Source organism: Dasypus novemcinctus, chromosome X (genome assembly GCF_030445035.2).
Source record: "Dasypus novemcinctus isolate mDasNov1 chromosome X, mDasNov1.1.hap2, whole genome shotgun sequence".
Classification (NCBI taxonomy): domain Eukaryota; kingdom Metazoa; phylum Chordata; class Mammalia; order Cingulata; family Dasypodidae; genus Dasypus; species Dasypus novemcinctus.
Genome location: NC_080704.1, coordinates 60,609,275 through 60,617,835, shown reverse-complemented (window position 1 = coordinate 60,617,835; position 8,561 = coordinate 60,609,275).

The following is an 8,561-nucleotide window of genomic DNA, read 5'->3' as shown; positions in this document are numbered from 1 at the left end:
AGCAATGTTCCAAAATTTATTCACCCAATGCAATGAATGTGCCACAATGATGGTGGTGTGGGGTATATAGGAACCTCTTATATTTTTTAATGTAACATTTTTTGTGATCTATGTATCTTCAAAAAATACAATTAAAAATTAATTAATTACTTTAAAAATAGTCATTCTATTGGGAGTGAGGCAGTATCTCATTGTGGTTGTGATTTGCATTTCATTAATGTTTAATTATGGTAAGCATGTTTCATGTGCTTATTGACCGTTTGTATATCTCCTGGACTAGTGTCTGTACAAGTCCTTTACCCATTTTTAAATTGTATTGTCTTTTTGTTGTTGAGTTATAAGTATTCTTTATATATATTGGATATTAAACCAGTATGAGGTATTTGGTTTCCCAATATTTTTTCTCATTTTGTTGGTTTTCATTTCATTTTCTTGGTAAAGTCCATAGATGCACAAACATGTTTAATTTTGTTCTGGTCCTCTTTATCCTTTTTTTTTTTCTGTCATTATTCATGCTTTTGGTATAAAGTTAAAAAATCCATAGCCTAAATAAGGCATTTGAAGATAGGCACCTGTTTTTTTCCAAAGTGTTCATAATTTTAGTTCTTTAGGTTGTTGATACATTTTAATTTTTTTTTGTACATGGTCTGAGGTATCAACCAAATTCAATTCTTTTGTATGTGGATATCCAATTTTTCCAGGACTATTTGTTGAAGACAGTTCTTTCCCCCTTTGAATGGTCTTGACTTCCTTCTCAAAAATCGTTTGGCACTTCCGGCCTACCAAGATGGTGTCATAAGGCACTACAGAATGACACACTGACTTAGAATATTTGATAACCTAATAAAAACTGGCAAAGCATCTTCCTTAAAACTCTGGAAAAGAGTTAAAGTGTTGCAGAAATTAGGCATGTGCCTAATCAAGAAAATGCAGTTTTAGAAAGAGGAGATGTCATGGAGAGATGTGGAATAGTGAGCTTCAGCATTCAGTCATCCACAAGAACAAGAACACATATTAAACAGGTAGGTACTGTATGAAACAACTATTTTGGAACTCCAGAGGCCAGTAAGACACATTACAGGATCCAGGGAAGAGCAGGAGGAAGAGGCTGAAAAATTATCTAAAAATAAGTAAACTGCTCCCTCCCTGTGGCATTTGTCAACACCCATTCCCCACTCTCATGGCAGGCCACTGTGGGGTGTAGTCCTTGTCTTGCCAGAGACAGAAAGAGAAATAAAAATCTTCTTCCACAAGACCAGAGGTGGGCATGATCAATTGCTGTTAGCTTTTGATAGTGACTTCGGATCACTGGTGGCTTAGCTGTGAGGGTGGCTATTGTTCCAGCCTGCCCCAGAGAAGTGGTGTCAGAGGAGACTTAAAGATGGTATGCTTGCTGAGAGCGGCATGGAACAAGTCCCAGGGCTGCATTTGCTGGACTGGTCAAGAAGCTCATCTTTGAGGAGCCATAGAAGAAGATCATGGTGTCCTTCATGATCCCCAATCCTGGGCTTTTTGGAGCCAGTGAGAACTCCATATTTGGGGCACTGTATTGGCTGGGAAAGAGTGACATGGAAAGGCACTGGGAAATAAATGGAAGAAAATGTCACTGTACATACAAGACTACAGATATTACAGTGATGAAAGGTAAAATAGCAGAAAAACTTGAAAAAATAGTTTTCATTATTTTTTAACATTCCAATTTTTAAATTTTAGTTTAGTTTTAGTGTTTCTAAATTATTATGTATTTTATTTCTTATGTTTAAATCTATGACCATTGTTTCATTTTCCTATTAATTGTATTTGGCAATTTTCTTGGCCTCATTTTTCAAGGAGTTTTGGAACACAGAAGGGTTACAACCATGGCAGGGGAGGTTCACTGGTGTGGGATATCAGTGATGGGGGCTATACGAGAGGAAGTTCACCTGGGCATATATATAAGCTAAATAAATGTGGTCAAATATTCATGCAGCGTCGTCACAGTGGGTGGAGAGTCACACATAACCAAAAGAATATCAAATTCCCATCCTGGGGAGCTTGGCCACATTCTCTAATGGAACAGCAACAACCCCCCAAGTGTAGGGGCGATGACTAGGGAAGAAGGAATTTCCATTGATGGGACCTTGATATTGATGACTATGCTTATGAGCCTTTGCTCTTGAAATTGCAGCTTAGCCTAGTGTTGTTGCATGTGTAAGAGTTACCTCCTGAGAGCCTCCATGTTGCTCAAATGTGGCATCTCTCTAAGCCAAATTCAGCATATAAATGCAATGCCTCCCCCCCAGTGTAGGACATGATTACTGGGGATGAGCTTCTCTGGTACAGAGGGATTACTACCAAGCACCAATTAGCAATGAAACTGGAAAACGACCTTGACTAAAAGCAGGAAAGATAAATGAGTTTGTATGGCTAAGAGAATTCAAAGTGACCCAGGAAGTCATCCCAGAGGTAATGCTTATGCAGGTCTCAGCAGGATCTTCTAGCTCGCCAAAGTAAATACTAGCTCAAAGAATGGGGTTCCTGAGGTTACTAGAGACATCCAGGTCCTACAGTCATGGCAGCTAGCTCCAGAGGTTGGTGCCTTGCCAGTGGGCCTGAGTTTGGCATTAGTGCTCCTGTGTATGACCAAGTTGGAATCAGTTGTGACTTCTCTATGCATGCCTCTTCCATCCCTTCTACTTGAACCTATAGCTGGTGCTGGAGTTGGTAGGTGTACATCCAAGTAACTTGAATCTCTGTGCCACCTGGACCCTGAACCTCAGTGGAGTTGCAACACTTACTCTCCAGTTCATTGGACTCACCTAGGACAACTAACAAGGAAGTGAGAATGGCAACCACCACACCAAGGAACCAAGAATGTCAACAACTGCAAGTGAGTCCCATCCATCAGTTCTATGGGATTGAGGCCTCCTCTCAATTAGCAGTGGAGAATTTACCATCCCTGAATCCTCTGGATTAGGGAGTAAAATACGGACTAGAGTGGACTTACTGGTATCCTACTATAGACTTATTGTGATTATAGCAATGGAAGAAATTATATAATTACTGTACAGACAGTGGCCACTGGAGGTGCTGAAGGCCTGAAGGCAGGGAGAAGGAAAAAGAGGGGTAATATTGGGGTACTTTTGGGACTTAGAGTTTTCCTGAATGACATTGCAATGACAGATACAGGCCATCATATATCCTGCCATAACCTACAAAATTGAGTGGGAGAGAGTGTAAAGTACAATGTAAACTATAATCCATGCTTAGTGGCAATGTTCCAAATGTCTTCATCAATTTCAATGAATGTACCACCCTAATGAAAGAAGTTGTTAATGTGGGGAAGGCTGGGAGGTATAGGGAGTGGGACAGATGGAGATCCTTTATATATTTTTTGTATCATTTTGTGTAATCTCAGTGTCTTTAAAAAATAAATATATATATTTTAAAAAATGAGTGACTTGGGAAACTCCTTTCTGGCATGACACCCCTCCCACAATTTGCTCTCGGACAGACATTGTTGATAGGAGGGCTGATGCATAAGAAAATCTCTGTCCTATATCACCTACTGGCTACATTATCAAGAAACACACATGTCAGGAAATAAGTCCCTTACTTAACCCTCTAAAACATTAAAATGAACAGTGAGCAACCATAGACTACAAGACAAAGAAACAGGAAATGATGGTCCTACCACAGGAAGAGGAGGATAAAAATCCATAAAACACCAATGAAGACAATCTAAATGTGGACATACCAAACAAAGACTTTAAAAAATTATCTTTAAAAATCTCTAGGGAAGCAGACTTGGCCCAGTGGTTGGGGCATCTGTCTACTATATGGCAGGTCCGTGGTACAAACCCTGGGCCTTCTTGACCCATGTGGAGCTGGCCCATGCGCAGTGCTGATGCGCGCAGGGAGTGCCATGCCACACAGGGGTGTCCCCCGTGTAGGGGAGCCCCATATGCAGGGAGTGCCCCCCATAAGGAGAGCCGCCCAGCATGAAAGAAAGTGCAGCCTGCCCAGGAATGGCGCCGCACACACGGAGAGCTGACACAAGATGAGGCAACAAAAAGAAACACAGATTCCCATGCCATTGGCAACAACAGAAGTGGACAAAGAAGAAGAGGCAGCAAATAGACACAGAGAACAGACAAACTACAGAAAAAGAACTAATGGAAATCATGAAAACAATGAAAGAGCAATATGAGGTTCTTATTAAAGAGACAGAATTTTTAGAAAAGAACCACACAGTACTGATGGAGTTGAAGACTGCAATAACTGATATGAGAAATTCCCAGGAGGATTTCAACAGCAGATTGGCTCTGAAAGAAGAAAGAATCAAGGAACTCAAAGACAAGACAATTGAAATGAGTCAGGTTAAGGAGTAGCAAGAAAAAAGAATTATAAAGAGTGAAAATATCCTCAGGCCTCCCTGAGACATCATCAAGCATACAAATATATGCATCATAGGAGTCCCAGAAGAAGAAAAAACACAGAAAAGGGCAGGAGGAATATTCAAAGAAATAATGACAGGGAACTTTCCAAACTTAGAAAAAGAGGTGAATATGCATACTGAGGAAGGCCAGACAACACTCAACTGGATAAACTCGAAGAAAAATATTCCATATCATATAATGATTACACTATCAAATGCAAAGTTCAAGGGAAGCACTCTGAAAGCTGCAAAAGGAAAGCAACATGTTCATTACAATTGTAAGAATTATATTCAGTGTCAATTTCCCATCAGAAACCATTGAGGCAAGAAGGCAGGGGTTCAAATACTTAAAGTGCTAAAAGAAAACAATGCCAACCAAGAATTGTATATTTGGTAATATTTCCTTCAAACATGGGGGAGAGAATAAAATATTTCCAGATAAATAAAAACTGAGGGTGTACATCATCACTAAACCTGCTCTTCAAGGACTATCAAAGGGAATTCCTCAGAATGAAAGGCAAGAATCTAAACAGTGGTTCAAAGGGGCATAACGAAATAAAGATCTTTCATAAAGGTAACCATTTGAATAATTATAAATGCTGGTATTATTGTATTGTATTACTTGATATGTAGCTCCACTTCTTACTTCCAACAACAGGTGCTGAAATGTAAATGTTTGAAAAGGAATGATAAATTTACCTATGATATTCTACACACAATGCACAAAACTGTAAGTAGTACCAAGTGCAAACAAGTTGGGGGCAAAGAGGGGTATAAGAAAAGCAAATGTGTATGCTATTGAAGTCAAATTTGTATAACAACAGATCGGGTTGTCATATATTTAAGATGTTAAATTTTAACCCCATGGCAAACACAATGAAAATACATGCGAAATATATCCAGAGAGAAATGAGTAAGCATCATATGGAGCAACACAGAAATTAAAATAAATATAAAAGTATGTATTAGAAAAATTGAGGAAAAAAAATTGCTGAGATTTAAAAAGGCTAGTAGCAAACTAGTAGAAGAAACTCCTGCATTATCAGTCGTGACTTAAAATGTAAGTGGATTAACCTTTCCAGTAAAATGGCAGAGTTGGCAGAATTGATCAAAAAGCATGACCTGAATATATGCTGCTAGCAAAAGACTCACTTTAAATTCAAGGATCCAAGGATGTTACAGGTGAATGGGTTAAAAAAGATATACTATGAAAACAGTAATTTTCAGAGGGCTGAGATAGCTTTAGCAATATTGGATAAAATAGACTTTGAGTCTAAAACAGTAACAAGGAACAAAGATGATATTATACACTGATAAATAGGACAATTCAACAAGAAGATGTAACAATTATAAATATCTTTACACCTAACAGCCGACTCCCAAATATATGAAGCAAATACTGAAATATTTTGAGGAAAAATTAACAGTTCAATAGTAGACCAGTAAATTGAAGGGATATGAGACCAACCTGCAAAAATTAGTAGGAATTCTGTACACTAATAATGAACAAAATAAGCAGGAAATAAAGAAAAAATTCCATTTACAATAGTAACTACAGGAATCAAGTATCTAGGAATAAACTTAACTAAGGATGTAAAATACTTTCATACAGAAAAATATACATTGCTACAGGAAGTGAAAGAAGATCTAATAAATGGAAAAATATTCCATGTTCATGGATTGGAAGACTGAGTATCTTTAAGATATGTATTCTACCCAAATTGATTTACAGATTCAATGAAATCCCAATAAGATTCCAACAGAATTTTTTTTTACTGAACTGGGAAAGCCAATTATCAAATTTATTTGGAAGGGTAAGGGGCCTTAAATAGCCAAAAGCATCTTGAAAAGGAAAAATGAAACTGGAAGGATCATTTTACCTGACTTTAAAGCATACTACAAAGCTACAGTGGTAATTAGCACAAGGATTGACACATTCAACAATTGATCTGAATTGAGAGTTCAGGTAAAGGTCTGCACATATATGGCCAACTAATATTCAACAAGGCCACCAAGTCTACTCAACCAGACAGAATAGTCTCTTCAACCAATGGTGCTTGGAGAACTGGATATTAATATTCAAAAGAATGGAAAAAAAATCACCATCTCAAACCTTTTACAAAATTTAACTAGAGATGGATCATATACCTAAATATAAGAGCCAAGACCATAAAGCTCCTAGAACACAATGTAAGGAAGCATCTATGAGATCTTGTAATAGGAATAGTTTCGTAAATTTACACCCAAAGCACAAGCAATGAAAGAAAACATGGGATCACCTCAAAATTTTTAAAAAATTGGTGCTTTAATGGAGTTTGTTAAGAAAGTGAAAAGGCATCCTCCTCAATGGGAGGAAATATGTGGAATCATCTATCTGATAAGGGCCTAATACTCAGCATATATGAAGAAATCTTACATCTCAAAAAAAAAAAAGATGAACAACACATTTAAAAAGTGGACAACCCTCGCCCACCTCAAGCCTGCAAAGCCCAACCCAATAGTATTCCTATGCCCCCATCTGGGACAGACTAATGCGTCAAGCTCTCAGCATTGTTGTAAATATCTATGACTCTGTCCTTCAAGCAGTCAGGCTTGGATGTCGCTGCGAGCCCTTAGGGGAGGGAGAGAGAGGAATAGAATAGAATAGAGGAGGTAACTGGTGGGGCAATGGAAGTGGTCTGCATGATCATGCAATGTTGGATACACGTCATGTTAAATTTCACCAAAAATTTATAAAAGTGTATAGTCTAAAATGTAAACCATAACATAACCACAGTTAGTAGCAGTGTTTCAATATTTTATGCATCAGTTGTAGGAAATGTAACATCCACATGTAAAAAGAGCATTGCTGGGGAAGGGGGAAGATGGGGGAGGATGTTGAGTATATGGGAGTCCTCTATATTCCGTATGTGAATTTACTGTAACCTAAAACTTTTTTGAAGACATAAAAAAGAATTAAGTCATTGAGGAAGAAATGGAAGAGATTGCCTTGCCACTGTACATACAAGACAACTATTACAGTGATGAAAGGCAAAATGTAAAAAAAATAATATTTTTTCATCTTTTAACACTGATTCTTTTTTACTTTATTTTAGTTTTTCTAAATTGCTTTGTATTTTATTTCTAAATTTTCAGCCTATCATTACTATTTCCTTTTCCTATTAATTGAATTTGGCAATGTAATAGGCTTCATTTTTTAAGATGTTTTGGATCACAGATGGGTTCAACTATGGCAGGGGAGGAACATTGATGTGGGGTGTCATTGATGGGTGATGCATGGGTGGGAGGGAGTTCTTCAGGGCATGCATATAGGGTATATAGATATGTTTGAATGTTCATTGGGTATTGACATAGTGGGTAGAGTTTCACACAAGAAATAAGGGAGTGCTGAAATCCCATTCTGGAGAACTCTGTTGCATTACCCAGTGGAACAGCAGCAATCCCCCAAGTGAAAGTGCAAAGACCAGTGAAGAAGGATGGTCCAGTGATGGGTCCTTGATACTGGTGACTAAACTTATGAGCCCATGTGCTTGAAATTTCAACTTGACATAGAGCTTCAGGGTGCTTAAGAGTTACCTCCTGAGGGCCTCCATGTTGCTCAAATGTGATCACTTTCTAGGCCAAACTCAGCATGCAAATGCATTACCCACCCCCCATCATGAGGCATGACTCCCTGGGATGAGTCTTCCTGGTGATGAGGCATTACTACCAAGCACCAGCTGGTGGTGCAACTGGAAAAAGACCTTGACTAAAAGCAGGAAATGGTGGAGACAAATGAGTTTATATGGCTAAGAGTGTTCAGAATGAGTCAGGAGTTCATTAGAGGGGTCATGCTTACACACATCTCACCAGGATCTCAGAAACAGCCAAACTAGATACAAGCCCAGGTATGGGTGCTCCTGAGGGCTATGGAGACACCAACGTCCTATGCTCATGGCAGATGGCTCTGGAATTCAGTGCCTTGTCAGTGAGCCCTACTTCGGAATTTGTGCTCTTGAGTGTGATGGAGTTGTACTTAGGATGTGACTTCTCTACACATGTCTCTTATGTCACTTTTACTGAACCTGTGGTTGGCACTGGGGTTGGTGTATGCCATGGATACTTGAATCTCTGGACTGTCCTTGTGCCAACTGGGCCCTGGGCT